General features: G+C 40.4%; 1 protein-coding gene across 1 annotated transcript in view; it reads left to right on the top strand.

Annotated features, from left to right (window-relative positions):
- The first annotated feature begins 480 nt into the window (after positions 1-480).
- The window catches only part of fam3a (FAM3 metabolism regulating signaling molecule A), a 35,936-nt gene continuing 15,055 nt past the window's right edge, over positions 481-21,361 (top strand). The window contains exon 1 of the mRNA XM_086068484.1: positions 481-579. The gene's annotated coding sequence lies outside the window, so the exon portion shown is untranslated. The remainder of the gene's footprint in view (positions 580-21,361) is intronic.

Raw genomic sequence — 21,361 nt, 5'->3', positions numbered from 1 at the left:
CCTAATGTGTGTACTGCAGTTCCCCTGCAGCACGTACACAAACATTAAGTGTGGAGTGACATGAAAAAAAAACAACGTCTCGACTGTCACAGTTGATGGAGGAGAGCTCTGAAATGCACAGAGTTGTGTTCAACACGTCCACATCTGCAAACTCGCTTCTCATGCTTCTCTAAACAAACTTCCAATTTGAATGGAAACATGCGCTGCACTTGCGTACACGCACTGAGCACACACGCCCGCACTCACTTGACCACGCCGCCTCCCACAACTATCATGTTGTGCTCAAGAAGTGCCGTCTTTATTTCGACGTGACATCACTGCTTGTCCTATTTCATGACAACCGCGCCTCCACCACCACACACACACCTTCAATTTCCTAAATTCTTGCTCTTTCTGATTAATCTCCCTGATTCTTAAATCCCCCCCACCCACCCTCACCTCCAGTCTGTTTTTGTTTTTCCAGGATGCTCATACACCGTACCTGTGTCCATTGCCTTCCGAGCGTCTTTTACTCTTGACTGACAGCCAATCTGGTTTTTCCTGCTCCCTATGGCTACGAGGAGATTCCGGATCTGAGAGGTTTGATGGGTGGATAAATGTTTGCATTGCAGCCTCTGTTGATTGATGTCTAAACTTGGTTCCAATTAGAGGAACAAAATGAAACATTTCTTATTTAAAAAGTCAAGGCCCGCGGGCTACTTCCAACTTGTCCCACTAAAAGAGAGGTGGGCAATCTCGGTCCTCCAGGGCCGCAGTCCTGCAGGTTTTGGAAGTTTCTCACTTCCAACACAAGGTGATTCCAATCAACAGGATCGTCATCAGGCTAATGCGGAGCTTGCTGATGAGCTGATCATATATCAGCTGTGTTGGAGAAGGGCAGCATGCAAAACCTGCAGGACTCCGGCCCTCAATGCCCACCTCTACACTTTCTTGGTTTGGTAATTTTTGGTTTGAATTAATAATAATAATAATAAATTGTATTTGTAATGCACTTTACATTTTAAGAGAAATCTCAGTGTTACAGTCGCAAGTAAAAAAAATACTTTATTTTATTATTTAAATTAAAAAAAAAATTATTATGTTCATCACCCATCTTTTTTCCTTCAGTATTCATTTTTCATTATTTAAAATGACTCTTTTTGTTTTTAATCTTTGAATTTTCTTTGTACAAGTGTTGGCAGATTAGCAAGGTAAGAATTTCATTGGTCAGTGCTACCGTTGTGTTTTTATTGGGCATATGACAAATACGAATCTTGTCATCCAGCCTTACCCCAGTGACATTTTCCACAAAGGGTTATGGAAAGTTGGGTCTAGCCGAAGAAGCTCTTTAACTACTGTACAATGTGGCCTGCGTCACTAATGTGTTTAACACACCTGAACCATAAGTACCTTGTGCAGGATGAATGCATTTTTGAAAGAGAGACATGATGGGGATACAATTTTTAAAGAAATTAATTCATTAGGAATTGATTGTTGAACAGTCTATAGCCGGCTGGGCTCCGACTCAACTGTGACCTAATGAGCTTTAGCCTATGGAAAATGGATGGAAGAATCAATTATTTCATAACACAAAAGCTTTCCCACAGATAATCTCAATAAAAGTCGGGTTTCCATCTAATTGTTTCAAAATTTTTAAGGGAATTTACTGAAAATGGGCAAAACAGACATGCGACTTATGCCCGTTTCCATCTGTTCTTTTGCGAATATTGAGAGGGGACTGGGTGGCGGTATACAGCATAGATAAACCGTAATATCCAGTCAAAACGTGTGACGTGTATCCGGTCTTGTCTGCGTTTATTCGCAAAACCTGTTTCCATAGCCGAAATTTACATTTTCCTTTTTTTTATACGCTTCAAAATCCACCCCTTGAAGCGTAAAAACATTTTGGTGAATTTTGGGCCCTTTTTTCAAATAGAATTTCTTGAAAATTCAGTTTTCTTTGCATTCTGTAAATGCATTTTTTTTTGGTCTCATCTGGGTCTTTTGTGCACATTTTCTGCGCAAGAGAAAATCCATCAGTGGCATTGTCCTGCAAACAAAACGAGAGGCCACAGAGAGGACAGGAAACAGATGACAAAGACGAGAGTAAACGACTCAGGAATTCTTATACAGTACAAACGTGTCCATATTGTATGAACCCAAGAGCCTTCTGTGGTGTAGCTGGTTCTCAAGACCCCTGTATGGTGACACGTGACTTATGTTTTGAACTCAACAGCAGCAAAATACAAAGCAGAAAAGGACAAGATGCACCATCTGGAATGATTTAATAATAATAATAATAATTACTATTATTATTATTATTATTATTGCAATGATAATGATCCTATGATGCAGCTGGAGTGATTATGAAAAGAAGCCTGATTTAAATAAGAGGAAGGTGGACCACAGGCGTCTGTGGTCATGCATCACAGGCTTGACTCTTTAAAGCAGTGGTTCTCAAACTTTTTACATCAAGTAAAAATACTCTACAATACATGTAATTTGTATTTAATTTTTTTTAATTACAGTATTAAATGTTTTGTTATGTTTTTTTAACCCCAAAAATTCTTCAAAAAATGTTGATAAATCAAAAAACAAACAAATATTAACTATATATCACTTCACTTGTATCTTTTTCAGTAAGTGACAAGCATGCTCTATTGTATTGAAATCAGGCCACTGATCTGGTTGGTCCTTAAAGATGATTTCATTGATTTGCCTAGTTTTTCACAGTGACTTGTATGAAGTCTGCAGATGAGAAAAAAAAAACACTTCACAATAACAGAATTTAAGAATACCATGGCGCAAGAGATGCCTCAATGGTGCTACAAAAAGCAAACGTGACAATTAATTGACAGTAACAATAAAAAAGGATAGTCTAGTAGTGTACATTACGAGTCATCATGTGGCTGACTGTGATTCAATTGTTTCGTCATAATCATATGCTCGACTGGGAAAACTGGAAAAAAAAATAGAATATATTCGTGAAAGAACAATGGATAAACTGACAATTTCCCACGAAAAACAGGGGTTGCCCCCCCCCACCCCCAAAAAAATATATACAGTACTTTTTTTTCCTTAACATTTTTTTATATATATAGGTGAATCCACAAGTTTGCTGGTGTTCACTAAAATTGCCATACTATAATTTTTTCTGGTGGTGACAGTATGATCAAATGATTTCCTGTGTGGAAAATAGTTTCTTAATCCAAACAAATTTGCATTTGTTTTACTTCTCAGATTCCACTTGTAATTAATTACTTTCCGTGGTTATTCTTTCCATTGAACCTCTTGCAGAAACATTCCTACATTGGGGAACTGCTGAGAAAAAGAGTAAGTTGACTTTGACTGTTCCCCAATGAGCCTCAAATGTTCTTCTGATTTAATTTTCCTTGGTTAAGTGATTTGCTTTTGTTAAAGATCAATTTAAGAGAATCACAAGGGCGGAAACGATGAATCAGTGCACAACAATTAGAGTAGCAGACAATGATGTTTGTTGTCTTAGTCTAATCATTAGATGGAGATGTGAGTGTTTCCCGGCTTTAACCGTGTGAAGAAGCTGGGTAACTCGGGGTAAACTGCTTTTCTTGAATCAACAAGCAAACAGAGAAGGGATTCCGTGATGGAAGATTTTAGGGAAATGTTGACGATGGAATAAACCAAACAGAATACGAGAGCAGTGATTACAAAAGGGGTCAACTTTCTGTTTTTCCCCTGAGGGGGAAAATGGTTGGATGCCGCATGGAAAATCTCCAGTGCAATGAAGTGAGGCAAGCGCATGTAGATTGTTGCGAGCACACACAAGCGCACGTACTTACATAAACGCAAATGGTGCTGCTCTCCTGTTACACTCAATGAAACATTAAGTGTGTCAGTCACCATATTGTCTGTTTGGCAGGTGTCAGGTTCGCAGTCGTCTTTCTTAGTGAGCTTCTTGTGTACAAGTCGGCATGGCTAGCATAACCACCACAGGTTGAGGACTCGAGTCACGTGACCTGAGGCAAGTCGGACTCGAGTTGACAATTTTAAGACTTGCAAGGCTAAAGCTTATGAAAACCTCAACTTTGACTTGAACTACATGATTTGACGCATCATATTGTTTACATATTAAAGTCAGCATTTTCAAGACAGTCTGCCTTTTAGTTATGAAAGACATAAGTGCTAAACCTAGCTTAACAAATGGATCACTCTGTGATGGCAAAAATGGTTACTTATCCTTTTATATATATATATATATATATATATATTAGGGGTGTTAGAGAAAATCGATTTGGCAATATATCGCAATATTACAGTGCGCAATTTTCGAATCGATTCGATATGCGGTCGAATCGATTTTTAAACATAATTTTTTTTATGGGAATATTCAACAAAACATCTTACTTAGGGTTAGGATTCACACATTAAGCATGGAAGAATGTTATATTAATGGAACATTAAGCCTTAATAATTTATTTCAGTGCTGTTCAAACATGAAACAGACTGCAACCTGTTTGTTAAATGCAGTGGCTCAGTTATAAGCCTGAATTTTCAGATAAATAAATACATTTTCATACAAATCTTACAGTGTACAAGTTTACTGATTAGTATTTTCTAAATTTGAGCTAAAAAAAAATCGCACTGATCAATTTATAGATTTGTATCGGGATTAATCGGTATCGAATCAAATCGTGGCCTATGAATCGTGATACGAATTAAATCACCAAGTACTAGACAATTTACACCCCTTATAGATATATACATATATATCTATATAAAATAGTAGAAATTACAGATTTGTTTTCAAATAGTAGTCAAGAATATGGCTACGTGTTTCGTAATACTCTCTCATGCTGAACATCTCAACGCATCGGGTGTCAGCTTGAGTCAGCTTGAAAAAAAATCCGTTGCGTAGCGCTCTCAGCATGCCTTAATAATTACCTGTAAGCAGTGAAGCACATGACATATGATAGGTCCAGTTGCATGATTTGCCGCCATTTGGCCCAGTTCTCAAGGAGACTGGAGTTGGTTCCCAGGGTGAGGAGGCCACAGGGGCAGTGAAAGCAACAATACAGTACAATCATCACTCCGTAAAAATAAATCCGTTTCCTGCTCATTCCTTCACAGGACAATAACTGTTTCACTGTAAAACAGTTTTGTGTCCTTTGAAAAGTATCAACTGAGTGCATCAACGTCTGTCACACGATATATGTACTGCACAAGTTATCTATAACTTGTAGGTCGATCATTTAAGAGGGAAGGGAGCCTCAGAATGAACCTTCCCTTGTTGGCCCCTGTTTTTTGTTACCCATTATTAGGCCATTGTGTAGTGTTTAGAGTTACATAAACATGACCCCAGGGCGGTACACACTGTATAGTCATCTGTTAGCCATCCGACAAGCAATTAGCCTTTCATTGATACAACATACTGTACATCTCGTGTCCTCCTTACTGGTCTTCAAACATCTGAAAAACATTAACGCCCGTGTTCTGACTCATTAGGTCTTCCGGGGTTTGTTTTTTATTGACAGTTTGTTGCTTGTTTGTTTGTGTGATTTACACTGGGGGGGTCGTTTCCCGCAAATTCGACATGTTAAATCGCCGTCGGGGGCATTTGATCACTGTGATTGGTTGTTAGCTGGCGAATTAGCGCACAGGGCAAGAGGAAGGGACGAACACGGGTAAACAGTACTCAACTCGACTTTATGTTTTTTCAGAACAGCACACGTGAATATTAAAGTCCCCCCCCCACAAAGAGGATATGATCATATTTCAGAATGATTTTGGCAAGAAGATTTGCAAAGTCGTTTAAAAAGGTCGGAAAATCACACAGCACAGCACAGTGACCGTTTGGCCGACTTCAAAGAAAGTGGCTTCAAAGCTTTGATCGATGTGGTAAATAGACATCATTTACATTAAAATGTGTTTTTTGAAATAGTCGCCGTTCCTCCACCTCGGCCCGACGTCCTCGGAGCATCCGAGTAAGCACAGTTAGGCGATAGTAATTCAATCATAGCGGTGAACTCACCAGCGACAGTCCAGGTCTCCGTCAGGCAGAGGAAATCTAAGTTGTTGGAAAGGAAAAACTCAAAATAAACGTTTTGTTTGTCAATGACCGCGCATTTAACTCTTTGACTGCCAGACGTTTTCAGAAAAGGGATGCTGTGGGTGCCAGCCGATTTAAGCATTTTGACTGATCTTTCAAGGTCCACAGAAAATTATGTGTTTGGACTATGGAAACACACATACTACCAAATGAAAGAACTCTCATCTTTCATCAGAAAAAAAAAGTTTGTTTCTACCTTATTCCGTTCTTCAGTAATCAACAATAGAAAATGGTTAGTTTCACTCAAATGCTCTTGTTTTGGACCAAAATACGGAGAAATCAAGCTTTTAATGAAATGATATTATTTCATGCACTCTAGTGAATTTGACACCTTTTTTTTCCCATGATGCCACAAACATCTAAACAGTGCTTTACTTATGTAAAACACTACCACCAACAATGAAAAAGTGTTTTTTGATAGCAAAATACGTTTATTTACATTCAACAGTGTAACAATTTGACACAACAATTTGGCAAACTATTTACAAATGTGTGCAACTGTGGTACTATTTACAATTATTTGGATGTTTCAACGACAGTTTTTCTTTTTGTGTAACACTCCCCTGCGTGCAAGGAGACACAACAGGATTTGCACAACAGATTAGTTTCACTGCGATTGCCCCTTCGCGTGCAGACGCTACACTTTCTTGCTGGCCATTTTTTCCGGGGAATAGCAAGTATATACTGCAGTGTGTGTTGCCATCAAGTCTAATATCAGGATCATGATACGGTTACGTTACGGTGGTGTTACGTCTGGCTTCCTCATGTCCTTCAGTTCCTATACCGGGTGGTAGATGTTCTGATCCATCTTATCCACTCCATTCTTGGTGGCATCGTAGTCCAGAACCAGCGTCTTCTCCGTGATCAGACTGTACCCGCTCCACCGATGAATATGCATTGGACTCGGGGTACTCTCCATCGTCCGATTGAACGTCCGCCTGTGCTCGGTTGTGCTCCGCGTTTTCCGGCGTTAGCATCGCTAGCCGGTGAGGCTTTATGACGTGATCATAGCCGCCGCGTCAACGCTTCCAACTTCGGCGTCAACCTCGGGAGTCAACATCATCATCATCGTCGACATCAATGCGCTCTTTAGTATTAGTCGATGCTTTTCGACTACTCTTCATCGTCCGATTGAACGTCCGCTTGTGCAGAAGTGCTCGTTTTCCACCGTTAGCATCGCTAGCCGTTGAGGCTTTACGACGTGATCATAGCCGCCGCGTCAACGCTTCTAACTTCGACGTCGAGCTCGGAGTCACCATCATCATCATCGTCGTCATCAATGCGCTGTTTAGCATTAGTCGAGGCTTTTCGTGTTTGAAAAAAATGCTCAAGCGTGAGCTGCTTGCAACCGGTCGCCATTGTTGCTTCATCAGCCATTGTCCCCTCAACACTCTAGCTCCGCCTCACGTCTTCTACTGACGCCCACCCAATCTTGTCCAAAGAGAGTCATCGCTGCCATCTAGGGGCCAAAACTAGTCATTATACTAACTAGATCTGCTTGATACTTTCAGCACAGCTGCCCAAGGCTTTCCTCCGCCCGTTTCCAAAAAAACAAAAAAAAAACATAGTGCACGTCTTTTAACGTCTTTGGCGCCACTCCGTAGGTTTTTACTAAACATTATTTAACATTTTTGGCAGTAAAAGAGTTAACAGCGCGATCCTTGCGGGAGCAGCAGGGGTGCATGGCCGTTCCGTCCGGCGGTCTCGAAGAAGCGTCAAAAGCGTCCAAAACGCGGAGGGCAGCACGGACGAAGCTTTTCGGGTAAACCGACGATCGGTAGCAGCCAGTAGTCGACAGGGTCCAGGATACGCCACAACAGAGTACATCCATACGTTCGGAAACGAGAAGGGGACGAAGCTTGTTCCAGCGCCCGTTTTCGCTTCACCAACTGGCCGCCGCGTTTACCCCGGCGCCGCTGTCAACACCGCCGCCGCTGTCAACACCGGTATGAGTTATTTACGTTTGTATATCCCGCCCCCGCGAAGAGGTTGCTAGTTGCCTTTAGGAATAATGACTACCGCCGCCGATGGTACAGAGTGGAATTACTTCTCGCGCATGGTGTCGGTGCGGTGTGTATTTACGTCATTTTTCTACGCGACGAGCCGACGTCTGGGCCGACGCCACGGGGTAGGCGGCGGTCACATTTGAGATCACATCTCAAGATGTGAGCGGTCACTGTGTCACCACGCCACTTTCACAAAAGTAACTCGACAGAAGTAACAGCCCAAAGGTAGGCTTAAAGTATTCAAATGAAAATCGTGACTATAGAGACACTGATCAACGAGCATGTTGTTGTAGGCATAGGCATATATTTTTCTATAGCGCTGATGCTTTATATTCATTTTCACATCTAAGCAGCAGCGGCTTCTGTTGGTAAACTCAAGGTATTTTTGGTGCATTTACACCATGATGTATAGTAGCTAGCATGTTGTAGCAGGCAGCTAGCAGCAAGGCTAACGCTGAGAAAGCAGACGATAAACATACCTGCAATAGTTTGGTTCTGTATTTTCCAGAACCAATTTCCACCGACGAAATGTAGAGAGCACATATAGGTGTCTTCGGTGACATTTTTTGGCATAAATCACTGCCGTTTAACTGTACATGCTCGAACCCTGCGGAGACATTCCTCTGGAAAACTCCCTTCATTCGATCTCGGTCATAACATCGCCAGTCACATATCAGCAGACACCAACAGCAGCAGTTTGTTGTAACCTTTTACGTCTGTTAAGTATATTTATGGTGAAATAGTGAATCAGTTCACAAGTTTTGCCCCGTACGAACACACTCCCTCAGTCGCCTGCCTGTGTTTCTTGTTTGAAAATCAACTGGCCACGCCCATGCGCTGTGCTCTGTTCTAAAAATAGTAGTTTGGGTGTAATTGTAAACTGCCCTATTGCGCTGGATAAGCGCTGATGCAAACAAAGGCAATCATGTTAATATGTAATGGAGGAGGTGGGAGTTCTTCATACCAGAGTCCAAAGAGCGCCACGCCCTGGGGGTAAAAATCAGGAAAACAGAAATGATGGGTTAAAACTGAGTATTATGTAATTATCAGTCTGCATATTCATTTTAATTTCATTTTATTCGTTTATTTGACAGAGACAATGAATCAAACATAATTAGAAACCAAAGCTTGCGATTAGCAGATAATTTACAACTCCTGAATGAGCTTTCTACAATTGATTCATAATCTAAAACACATAAATACAATTCCACCCCTTAAAAATAATATGATCAATTATAATAATTGAGTGCAATAACACATGTTGACCGATCATTCACTCATTCACTCACTCATTCATTGATTTGCTACATACAGAAACAGTTTTGATTCCTTTCAAGCAACTTTTAAATTTGGAGGTAAATGTCGTTTAAACTCAAAAATAGCGTATATATCTCGCGGGCATAAAGTTCCAAAGTTTACTGCTCTGATATGAAAAAGCTGAATGACCAAATGAAGTCCTGCACAGAGGCGGTTTAACATTCCGGGTTAAAGTTCCTTGTGTTCTTCTGCTGCTACTGTTTGATCTCTGGATAAATGTCCTGAGTGGCTCAGCAGCAAATTTATGGAAACTTTTGAAAAACAACTTTAGAAAACAATATGTTTTTAGTAGCATGGGATGAACATTCTTTACATGCTTTCGTGTCATTCAGTGAGTCCACCTGCCTCGTGAATGACTTTTAGTCTCACAGTGAGGCCACAAAACGAATGTTGACTACGCAGCATACACGTCCTCACTGGAACACTACGAGTTGTTTTTCAACATTATTAGGCAACAGGGCGATAGGAAGCCATGGATAAGGCTTTGAAGTAGGGAAGGGGGCCATGTAATGTATACTTAAAGACCTGCTGAAAGAAGTGTCAGTGAAAGAATGTGAAAACACAGTGACAAAGCCTCTTCCTCAGAGCTGTTGTTTACCTTCAAGATGTGAACCCTCAGTCTAAGCGCAGTTGTATGCGATTCATGGTTTATGTGCATCTACTGTGTTTTATCCAGGTTGTTAGTAATCCTGATCCGTTCATGCTTTTGAAGACTGCTTTAATCACTAACAAACACAAAGACAATAAACATACAGCAGAACATCGTAAGAGAACCGTGTGTCTGCTTGGCTGAGCCAAGTTTTTAAGATGAAAGCCCCTTGCTGGTCACAATATGCAACTGCAAAAAAAAGAAAGTACAACAATGACAAAACTGACATAAGACAATGACCAGGGTTGGGAGGGTTACTTTTAAAATGTAATCTGTTACAGTTACAAGTTACCTGCTAAAAAATGTAGTTAGTAATGTAATCCAAGTACCATAATATTCAAATGTAACTGGATTACTTTTGGATGACTCCAATATTGAGTATGCTCATGAAGACAAATTTAAAAAAAAAAAATCACCACAATATATATTCTATCCAATGTGCTCTTGCTATTTGCGGGTGATAGGGACCCGGGCAGCCTACAAATAGTAAAAATCCTTGTGTAATTAAAAAGCATGGATTGATTGATTGATTGATTATATGCTGTTTTCGAACTGTCACTGAAAGCAACCACACCTCACAGTTAGATAGATAGATAGATATCCAATGAGGATGACAATGTGTGACATCAACTGCAAAATGAACTTTTATCCCAGTTACAAGTTTAGCCATGTATATGTTGTGTATGATTTTTAAATAGTGAATTGGTGGCAGGAAGATTTGTTTGGAAGGAGTAACTCACATTAATGTTGTAGGCTAGCGGGCTACTAGCAAGAAGCTACAACGCGTAGCATGCCGCTGGACTCTCAGCTCAAACTTTTGCGCCGAGTAAGTTCCAGTGAATAATACCGGTCGCCATTTCCTCCTCCCGTCCGTGAAGCTTTTTCAAACTGCCCGCGTGTGGAGGACACGACTAGTCAGTTCGTTCGTTCCCACCTCCCCGACATGTAGCAACGGTCCCACTCGCGCGGACATACACTCGCTCTCTGTAATGGAATACAGTTTTAAAAAAATTGTAATCTGTCATTTGTATTCCATTACTCCCCAAGCCATTTGAGGACATATTTTATAGCGCTAAACCCACACATTCAGGGTTAATCACTTCACGTAAAGGCCATGTTACTGCCTTCTCGTTTATTTGTCACTCTGCCGGTATCTTCACAAGACAATCAAAAAGTGTAGAACAGATTAACTGCCAAGAAATACATCCCAGGAAATAAAGCCTAAGGGCTGAGAACAGTCAGGTCATCTTAGTGCTTCATTCCTGCTGGATTTACTGCTTCATCCCCTCCGGACTGGCTTGGCTGCAGCTTTCCCAAGATAAAAGGGAAAGATTGATGGTCATTGTAAGATCAGTCTCATTTTGGATGCCTTTGTGTCGGGGCCCATGGGTTATGACACCACTTCCTGCCACATGGGTGTAGTGCTGCGAGTAAAAACATAAAACCAAACAAAAAAGCCTGTTTTTGGATTTCAAAATAATCTGAGACCCGATGATCTCAATTTGTATATTTTTTAATTTAAAAAAGTCAGGTAAATAATAAACATGCGACATTCTTTACTTTTCACTCACATGGGTGCCGCCTTCCTGAATGGTGGGACTGTGCTGTCATTATTCTACTTACAAATCGCAGGCATTGGTCCAAAACCTTGTACCTCCGAAATCACTTTTCAGGAGACCCCAAAAACGTCATGTTTGTTCAACCATTAGCTCATTCACTGCCATTGACGCCTCATTTTTAATAATCTTTTGTTGTTGTTTTTTATCGTGAGTTAACGAGTAAAGTCACGCGATTAATAACAATTCATTTTAATCACCTGACACCCCTAATTTTTTAATAATCTTTTCTTCTTCTTCTTCTTCTTCTTTAAAAAAAAAAAGAAAATATTTTTAAAAAGATTATTAAAAATTTGGGGCGTCAGGCTACTAGAATGTGTTTATTGTAGAATTAGTTAACTCACAATTAATCACAAATTGTATATCTGTTCTAAATGTACAATAAAAAAAGTCTAGGTTTTCATACTCTTGTTAACAAAAGTGCAAAAAAAATATTTTACTAATAGAAATAGTTCAAATGAATTTTTGACGTCTATAGCCGTCAATGGCAGTGAAGGAGTTAATATTGCATCATCAATGAGAGCAAGCCATTTTCAACACTTTAGAATGGTCAACAGGTGTGGAATGACCAAAAGTATAGATTTTTGGAGAATTTTTTTTTGCCAAATTGTGCCTTGCAAGGTTTTGGCCCAACACCAGCGAGATGAATTTTAGAATTCATTTTAAAAGCACTACTAAAGCTGCATTTTGCAAGTCTGTCAAAAGCGGCAGGTGCCTCCTCAAATTTATCTACTGCAGTGAGTCTCTGGTAAACGGACGCCAGACGCGTTGCCTTTGTGCCAACGCACGACTCTGGAATGAATCACCATTTAAAGTCTTAGCCAGCCCAACTATTTATGAAACACATTTTGTTTTCGCTTACATGATTTTTTTTCTCAGCACATTTTTTTTTCTCCAAATGCCCATCCAGGCCTGTGACCAGCAGTGGATGAGTATTTAGGCATTTGCCCGGAAAAAATATATATAAAAAAAAATTTTTAAAGAAAGAAAAAGTACTTTTTTTAAGGATAATTGAGTGATTTTGGAAAATACAATCAAACGTTTTTAAAAGAAAACCCAGGAAAAATTCAATTTACATCCCCATTCAACATCAGCACCAGTCTAAGCATTTATTTATTTTTAAACCAGACGACAATCTCCAGCAAGCATCAGATCCACTCCTCTGACGTTCGCATTGTTCCCTGCAGTCATTGGCAGCGATTAAGGAAAGGCGCGTGAAATCATGCGCTGGGAGAAGCTCAGGAAAGCATGTCACACGTTGTTAGAGGGCCCTCTGTTCATTTAGGCCGCGTTCCCCAAGAGCAGAGCAGAAAAATAATCAAAGCTGTGTTTTCCGGTGGCTTTACAGATATCTGTTTTCATCAAAACTCTTTTGAGTTGCTTCACTTGGGGAGGGCGAGGAAAGAACAGCAGACATGCATGACATGATGAGGGAGGACTCGCAATATAGACACTAATCAGGAAACCGTCTCCGACTGTTTTCACTCAACAAATGCGCTGTTATGTAAAATGTTCGGGAAATGAAATAAATTCTTTGAGGATATAGAACATAATGAAATGGCTTGTTTTTAAGTCGTATTTATTTACCCTTTGTGTAACTTCTAAATTACTGTTACTGTCTTCTGAAAGTAATGAGTTCAATTATAATAATAGTACTGTATCTGCATTAGCTATATGGTGTCCATCTTGCTTTCTTTTATAGGTTTTAATGTTTTTTATTTCGGACAATTGTTGTTTTATACCTTGCTGAAAATGTTGGTTGTCACTCCAGCCTCCGTCAGAGCTGTCACCTCTTCTATGTGTGGCGTTTCTAAACACAGCTGACCGGATCTTCAAAATAACAGTAATCATAATAGTTCCCCGACCTGGTCAAGTCCACTCTCTATGCGCCCGCCGCCATTGAAGGAATTCTGTCAATGAATTGTAATGTCTTACATTATTTACTAATATGTTACTTTCACCAAAACAACACGTTTACAAATAATAAATACACTTGAGACTTACATTCCGATTGTGTTTGTAGCTTTTATGAGCGGGATTTTTAGACACATCCAAGACCACTTATCAAGAAACATGGTCCACATCACAATGCTGCTGTAACATGAAGACAGAGGGAATGACGTGGTCAATTTTAAAACCATGGATTTTTATCGTATCAGGTAGTACTACTACTGACACACAACGCGTTAGTCTCAACACTGCTAGCTTGTAGTTACAGTTGATCCACAAGCCACATATTTATTAGATTAAACTCAAACGTGAACGTCACCGGCAAATATGCTTGCTTTGGCAACCGTGGGAAACAAAACAATTGTTGAACCGGTGGTCTACTGAAAAAAAGTGGGGGTCTGCTGAGCTGTCAAATAGCCAAAGCGCTCCGGTTTCAGGGGAGCGGCATTGTGATGACATAAGACAAGTGTAATGCAGGTTGTCATGAGGGCAGCATGCTTGCCTCGCAGTAATGTTACTCTGGCACTGCCTTCAGAACTCCGGCAGACGGGAAAATGCTTAACCCCATTAAAAAAACAAAAACGAGAGAACATTGAGAATTGTTTTAAAGAGAACAAATAGTCCATTAATAATCACCTTTCTGACCTCCCTTCTTTGTTTTGTGTACATCTGGTTAAAGCACACACTCTTCTTTTTGAACAGATGTGTCATTTCCATGCTCCCATAACAGGGGTGCCAAACTTCTTTTGTGGTTATGGTTTCCCTAAGAGGGCAATGATATTAAAGCATGTAAACAACAAATGGATGAATGGAATTAAATCAGAAGTCAGAAACGATTCTCAGCGCTATTAAAAGTGAACACAATGTGCAGTTTTGGTATAGATTTGAGCAAGAAACATGAAGTACAAAGTAGACGATTTGCTTTAGTGGGCCTCATCAGGCCCCCCGGGCTGCGATTTTGACACCAGTGTCAAAAAGGAACCGCTTATCATAAATACAAAAATAGCTGCAGTCTTGCCTCGCTACCAATTTGCCAAGCATTTTTCATTGCGAACCAGAGGGGGGAATATGCGTGAGGTGGCTTCGGAAAAGTCAGCAAGACAGCTTCGGTTCCAATTTAGACACAATGCTTTCTAATACGGGTGGGAATCTTTGAACGTCTCATGATTCGTTTCCGATTTTTGTGTCTGCGATTCGATTCAGAATCAATTTTCGATTAAGGGCGATTTCCGATTCAAATCTGATTTGATTGACAATGATTTTTGCTTCAATCTATAGATGTGCAAGCAATTGTAATGATCTACTCCAGTCTGACTCGCTAATGCTAATTAGCGCGCTACTCGCGGCACTTTTATCACTCAAAAGAACGGCTCCACATTGCAAAAATAACAACTTTTATTGGAATAACTTGATTGTGACATTTTCCTTCTACTCTCTAATGTGGCTGCAACTTAACAGTGTATTAGACCGCGTGGAACCACACTGCCCCTCAGTGGCCAAATCGGGTACAACATGAACAGCGCTCCAAATAAAGGCACACACAGACAAAGGCAAGACAATATAAAATAATTTAAATAAAATTTATTTTGGGACGGGCGGCACGGTGGCTGACTGGTTAGCACGTCCGCCTCCCAGTGCAAAGGTTGTGAGATCAAGTCCGGGCTTCAACCTTCCTGGGTGGAGTTTGCATGTTCTCCCCGTGCTTGCGTGGGTTTTCTCCGGGTACTCCGGTTTCCTCCCACATTCCAAAAACATGCATGGCAGGTGAATTGGACACTCCAAATTGTCCATAGGTGTGATTGTGAGTATGGTTGTTCGTCTCTGTGTGCCCTGCGATTGGCTGGCAACCAGTACAGGGTGTACCCCGCCTACTGCCCGAAGCCAGCTGGAATAGGCTCCAGCAACCCTGCGACCCTTGTGAGGACAAGCGGTACAGAAAATGGATGGATGGATGAATTTGGGACATTTAAAATCGATTCTGAATCGTACTAAATGAGAATCGCAATTCTTATGAGAATCGATTTTTTTGCACACTCCTACTATCTAACATGCCCGCTGCCCCCATTGCCTGTGCAGCAGATTAGCAGGGCACAGCAGTGTAAAGCCCCCTGCTAGTGTAGTACAGGTGGAATCTGTCTGCAGCTAAGAACCTGGCTTACAGCAGCAGCATACCGACACTATAAATCCTCTTTAGCATGTCCTCACCATTAACAAATATCCAGCAGATGATCCTTCGCACCTTTCTGAGATAAGGCTTGAATTCGTTCCATGACCAAGCTTGGAACTCAAAACACTTGTAGGCCTATCTCAAATCACCTTTTTGATTGAAATGCAATGGAAATGTTATTCATCTGTTCCAGGCTCCCCAAAAAGCTCAACAAAAAGTAGGAAAATAGCACTCTTTATTATTGTGCTTTATTAAACATATAAAATAGAATACACAGTGGAACCCCGCAATTCACTGATGATAGGGACCACGCTGGCTGAAAATTGCCGCCCATTGAAATGCCTTGGGAAATAAAAGAAAAAAGAAAAGAAAAAAAGATAAGAAACTGATTAAAAAAAAAAAACATTGATAAACATTCAATATGTGTTTTTCACATGTTAACCAAATAGAATTTGAAATAAAAAAAATAAGTGGGTGCTAAACCGCGATTATGCGGTGGTTCCCTAAATGGAAATAATACAATGTAAAGAATTTAACAATGTTCATGGTTAATTCATTGCGACTCCTTCTGGTGTGTCCGACTTGGCCACCGGGGGCGGTATAATAATCGTGTCACAACAAAGAAGGCTTACACAAATACGTTAAGTGACTCCATAAAGTGCTGTAATATTAGTAATTTTTTACACGAAGATAAACAATATATGCCTGTGAATATTGCTACACATTGTCTGTCTAGATGTGTTGCGCATTGTCTGTAAAACTGCTGCTTGTTGGGAAGTGAGTTGACTTCGTTGCCACCACGCAGCCACTAGCATTTCAAATTTTTGCACGCCAATCAAAACAAAAAGTTATCTGAGTGATGACTGGTGTCTCTAGAAATTCTTAATCTGGGTCACCCATATCTCAAGATGTTGACAACAAAGTCATGGAAAATGGTGGCAAGAAAATATTGTACATGATCATTTTTCAACTGATGTCAAGAAGGGATTTGCTTTTAATTCATTCACTGCCATTGACGGCTAAATACGTAAAAAAAAAAAAAAAAATTACTATTTCTATTAGTTTAACATTTGTTCTCAATTTTGTTAACAAGAGAATGAAAACCTAGAATTTTTTTGTGAGATTTGTGATTAATCGTGAGTTAACTAGTTAAGTCATGCGATTAATTACAATTTTAAAATGTAATCGCAATTTAAAAAAATATATTGTAATTAATTGCATGACTTCAATAGTTAACTCACAATTAATCATACATTTTATATCTGTTCTAATTGTACAATAAAAGTTTATATATAAATATAAAAAATATTGTTAAAAAAGTGGAAACTAATAGAAATGGTTCAAATGAATTTTTGACATCTATAGCCATCAATGGCAGTGAATGAGTTCATGTCTTTTAGTTAAGATAAATTGCACTTTAATTTACAGATTCCCTGCCAAATAAAAAGCAAACAAAGAAAGCTAGCGGAAGTATACTCATTTTGTTTCCTTTAATAGGCCACAAACAAAAAAAGATGTGGTGGGCTGGATCTGGTGAAGCTTCCACAAAGCGATTCATTTGTTCCAAGAATAAGAATAACCACAGCGATTCCCGAGGGTTGGTATGGTGAACAATTGAAAAAGTTGCAATGTATATCTTTGATAGTCGTTGTTTTTTTTTTGGGGGGGGGGGGGGGGTTAAGTGGCATATCAAAATGTGTGGCAAACGACGTGATACAGGTTGTGTAATTGAGCGGCCAACATGAAAAAGCCTCCTTTTCCTCTTTCAATACGCTGCACGTTAATAAAGACCTCATTGATTCACTAGCAATTTATATGAAATATAAGGTGATAAAAACAGGACTCAGCAGTTGCTCAGTGATCTCCCACATGGCCAAGGTGCTGCTCGATATTTTATGCTATTCTTCCTTCCACTTCTACGACAACGCCATTATCCCAAAGCCACTTTAATTCACACGCTATGTTTCATTGTTAGGCTATTGCACGTCATCTGTTTTCCACAGCATTTGGAGTCATTAGTCACCTCGGATTAGGAAAATCACAGCTGGGGAAGACACTGGAAGCCCCCGAATGCAGCCAGCCTGATAGCAAATAGCAGACCGCTGACGTATATGCGATGTCTGTATACTGTGTGTTGAGCTGAGATGTAGCTGGGGGTGTGTGTGTTAGGGGGGGCAAGCCTTATTAAGGGGGAACTGAGTTGGCTGACTGGTTGCAGCTGTAGAGGTAGATCAGAGGCAGCTTGATTGACGACAATCGTCTGTTTAGGGTCCTTTTCTTATGCTGCAGGGTATTGGATAGGAAACAATTGAGCCATTCAGGCTTGCTGTATTAACAGTATACTCCCCAAACGGTGCAATGGGCAACAAAAAACAAACAAAAAATCCAATAGAAAAAAACAGGATTAAAAAATGTGGTAGGTATTAGTTGGAATATTTTGCAAAAAGTGGGAGGATATGAAGGGAAAACAAGTCATAGAAAAAAATGACTTAATGAGTCAACAATCAAATGTGATGGATGCATCTTGAATCCACAAACCCAGACAGACTGCAAGCATCGCAGCTTCCAAGTTAAGCCACATCTTAACAGCCGCCAGCTTCAGTCTGAAAGTCACGGTGACACACCAGAGGAACACACGCTGCACTCATTTGGAGGTCAAATATATGAGGACTTTTTAAAAATTTATTTTACTTGGAAACCAAATGGACATCATTTCAGCCACCATCAAAATGATTACCTCGGCCTGCGTTTTACTTCTTTTGTGATGGATAAAAGAGAAGAAGATTATCCACCGCAAGTTAACGGAGTCCGGAGTGTGGAAAACAAGTCAGACAATGGAAACCTTTATTACAAAATGTAATCACCAAACTCAGTGATACTGTTTTATAACAGTAGGGCAGAAGTGCAGGTAACTTAAGATTTACAGTGGAACCTCAGAGTTCCAACGTCTCGGAACTCGTACAAATCAGACTTCAACCAAAAAAATCGGAGTAAAAAGAGTTTGAACACCCAAGCAAAGCAAGCTAAGCCGAACGGTACCTTGAAAACGGGCGGAGCCGAGCAATGCCGAATGCTCACGTTGCAGTAGTTGAGACGATGCACTGCTCATTTCCGGTCAGAACTGCGCTACCTTAATGTAACCATCCACTGTCAAGATAAAGGATCATCTACGGTCAAAATTAATTGTGTGATTAATCTGTGTTAATACATGATTAATGCGATCATTTTGACTTTGACAGCACTAGTTGTTAAACCACCCTGGCAAATTTGAATGATAACAAAAATCACCACGTACATAAAATGAGGCTTCAAAATCATAGAAATTCACATCCCTGTTTGAATTGGGAAAATATATGCACAAAAAAAGCCTGCAGTGGCTGAAATATATCCCACTGGGTCATCACAGGGCTTTGCGCGGCACGACGAGAGGCGCTAGCCGGCAGGTAGCTCAGGAGCTAACAGGCTCCAGGGTAGTGATGGGCATGACAGTTCTTTTAAGCGAACTGAATCTTCATTAAAAAGAACCGTTCAAAAGATTCGTTCATCAAATCGTTCGTCTATGCAAGCCCCCCCCCCCCCTCCCCACCGGCATGGACGTAAAATAATAAGATACAATAAAACACACAGTTAATGTTATGTTGCTATATTTGCAGTCATGAGTGTGTTTCTATCAAAAACAAAAGTACGTTCACTCACTGAATCATTCCTGAACCGAAATTCCGCAACACGTTCACTCACTGACTCGTTCACTCGCTGATCCGCGTTGGCTAACGCCAATAGCATGGGAGTACGTTCGCCCCGTGTCTGACGCTGGCTGCTGATTGGTCGTCCGCGAAGATTGACGACATGAGCGTGGCTGAGCTCAAATGAACTGAGAAAAGAACGAATCACTTCAGGAAGTGATCCGTTCACTGAAAAGATTGGTTCTTTTTGAACGAAACGTACGTGAACGACACACCACTTCTCCAGGGCTTCTCTTGGCTGGCAGATAAACATTGGGAATTTACAGAGCTGTGCTGTAAAGTGTGGCAAGAGAAACACATTTTTGAATTCACTTTAGAGGGTTTAATAAGGTTTTTTTATATTGCAAGTTGGCTCTATGTAACGGATTGTGTTTTAACTTGAAGATCCTGCTGTGTTGGGTTGAAGGTTGAGAGTTGGGCTCTTTGCAGATTCACAATGAACGCTGGCCCGTGAAGAGCATGTGGCTAGTGGTCTGTTGCGACCCCCCCCCCCCCCCAGTGCAATCCACTGGCCATCTGCCTCCAGCTTTGGCTCCAGAGGGGAGAAGAGCATGCAAACTGACGAGTGACAGGGGTGAGAGGTGATATGAGGTAGAATAACTCGAGAGGAAGAGGAAGATGTGTGGGGAACCTCTTGCAAAATGCACAAATAAAACCGATGACTCCAAACGAAACAGAGCGAAGACTTTGTATGGGCCAAAGTGGTGTCTCTGTGGAGTGAGTTACCGACTTGAATGAAAAGGGAGTAAAGGTCCAGCTGGCAGAGGCTGAGGACCACACGAGGTAGCATGCTCCATAACGTTCACTGCTGATTCCATTGGCTGAGCAAATGTACTCAGAAATGAAAAGAATGTAATGACTCATGCCTGGACTTTGTCAACACACACAGCTGAGAAGACACCATACACTCTTGACAATTTGTACGATGCAGTTGTGTCTTGAGATAACAAGTGACCCAAGATATTTTTTTTGCTAGGTCACAACTCACGTCATAACAAGCAGCAGTTAGGCAAGTCGTGAACAATTCTTTGGAGAGAAAAATAATGCTTTGCGCCGATTATTCTCATGCCCAATTGAAATTTACTGTCAAACTAAATATAAATGACAGAGATTTACATTGTTGTGTATTTAACCAAACCACGCAACCTTCGCTTTATGCTAACACACGATGCAAACACCATTGGCTAGATTTGTGCTGCAGTGTTCTAACCTTTCAAGCAACGGATATTTGATCACAAACGGTACAATACACATAGACATAAAATGAAAAAAAATACTCACAGGGACATTATTGCATCTGACAGTGGATTATACTGCCCCCAAGCGGCCAAGGCGCATACACCAGAAGAAACAGCACTATGTCCATTGAATTTAAGTAAAATAAAACAATTTAAAAAAAAGGCACAAACTGTTTAATTATTTTAATACATTCTATTTATGTCATTACTGTAAGTTTTACTGTAAGTGAGGATATGCGGTTCGGAAAATAGATAACAAAAATATATAATATGAGTGCGTGCTATTTGTATTTTTAAAAAAATACACGTTTGGGGGGGGGCAAAACCGATTAATTGCATTTCCACTCATTTCAAAGGGCAAAGGTGAATTGAGATGCGCTTTGAGTTACGACAATAATCATACAACAAATTAAACTCCTATCTAAAGTCACTACAATACTGTAATCTCAAAGAACTGAGGAAAAGGTCAGACGTTTCGCTTTAACCTCGTGATGGTAATCAAGCGCTTGATTCCAATCTATATGAAGGTCAACGAGAATGCCAAATTGTTGTCGTATTTGGTTTGCATCCAGGGCCCATTCTTCATAACCCAATTGAGAGAAGCAGAAATG

The sequence above is a fragment of the Leptonotus elevatus genome, chromosome 2 (genome assembly GCF_054856555.1).
Source record: "Leptonotus elevatus isolate MCC_2025b chromosome 2, RoL_Lele_1.0, whole genome shotgun sequence".
Lineage (NCBI taxonomy): Eukaryota > Metazoa > Chordata > Actinopteri > Syngnathiformes > Syngnathidae > Leptonotus > Leptonotus elevatus.
Note: the sequence above shows the minus strand (reverse complement) of the source record. Positions and strands in the feature narration are given on the sequence as shown.